This window comes from Microtus ochrogaster, chromosome 7 (assembly GCF_000317375.1).
Source record: "Microtus ochrogaster isolate Prairie Vole_2 chromosome 7, MicOch1.0, whole genome shotgun sequence".
Classification (NCBI taxonomy): domain Eukaryota; kingdom Metazoa; phylum Chordata; class Mammalia; order Rodentia; family Cricetidae; genus Microtus; species Microtus ochrogaster.
The window spans coordinates 43,119,981-43,121,129 of NC_022014.1; positions in this window are offsets into that span (position 1 = coordinate 43,119,981).

Sequence of the window (1,149 nt, forward strand, 5' to 3'; positions counted from 1 at the left end):
AAAATAAAGTACCATATAAACTAACAAACATTCTAACTACATAACCAGTAGGAGAGGGGACATTGGAACGGAATATGAGCAAACTACATCCCTTAACTAATAACATTTCCTAATAACATTACCAAGAAGAGGCTATGAAGCTGGTAAAGTTGGTAAAGTGACAGCTTCTAAAGCATGAGGACTTGAGTTCAGATCCTCAGAATCCACATAAAAGCCGGGTGTTGTGGCTCAGGTCTATAACCCCAGTGCTGAAAGTGTTGTGTCCCTGGATTTCATTGACTGGCCAGCCTAGTCAATCAGTCAGCTGCAGTGGATTCAACAAGAAACTTTGTCTCAAATTTTTTTAATTATAATTTACCATAACTTTGAGGACACAAAGCCTAGGGGAAATTCAATGTCTTAAATATTTAACATTTAAATAGAAAAATTTAAAAAAAGCTTGATGTCAAATATGCAACTGTTCATCCAAGAAACTAGAAGAGAGAATTAAATAGAAGCCCCACAAAATGAACAAGATGAGAGCCCCCCAAAATGTAACAGATAAAATGTATAATACAGGAAAATTTAAGGTTTACTGCTTGAAGTGACTAATAAAATGGCTGATCTCCATTTGGGCAAGAAACTGCTCTTGCCTGAACTGCTTAGTGTTATGCTGTATGAACTGGACATGCAGGCCCCACAGAGAAATGACTGTTGAACTTGCTTAAAGGTGAGATGGTCATTCAGGGTTCTTGCTTCATAAAAGAGTCTGCTAGACATTCTGCAGGACACAGAAGAAAGTGACAGACAAACTGCCAATATAGGCAAAACTGTCTTTGAAATTTCCTGCTTCACGAAAAAGTCTGCTGGATACTGTGGGCCTGTGAACTGAAGATGGACACCCCAACAGTACAGAAGAACTTTGGGTGACTGTCCAGGTACCGAGACATCTCTGTCAATTCTAAAGTTTGGAAGTTTCTTACAATGCACTTCCTGTTAACTTAGGTAATATTATATCCTTCTGGAGCCTTTTATGGAGTTGAAGAATAGATAGTTATAATTATTCTTTTCCTTAGTTATGATAAAAGATAAAGTAGATATAAATATTGTAACTGTAATTTTTGCTTGATACCTGTTTTGTTATATGTAATTTTACTATGTTAAAGTTAA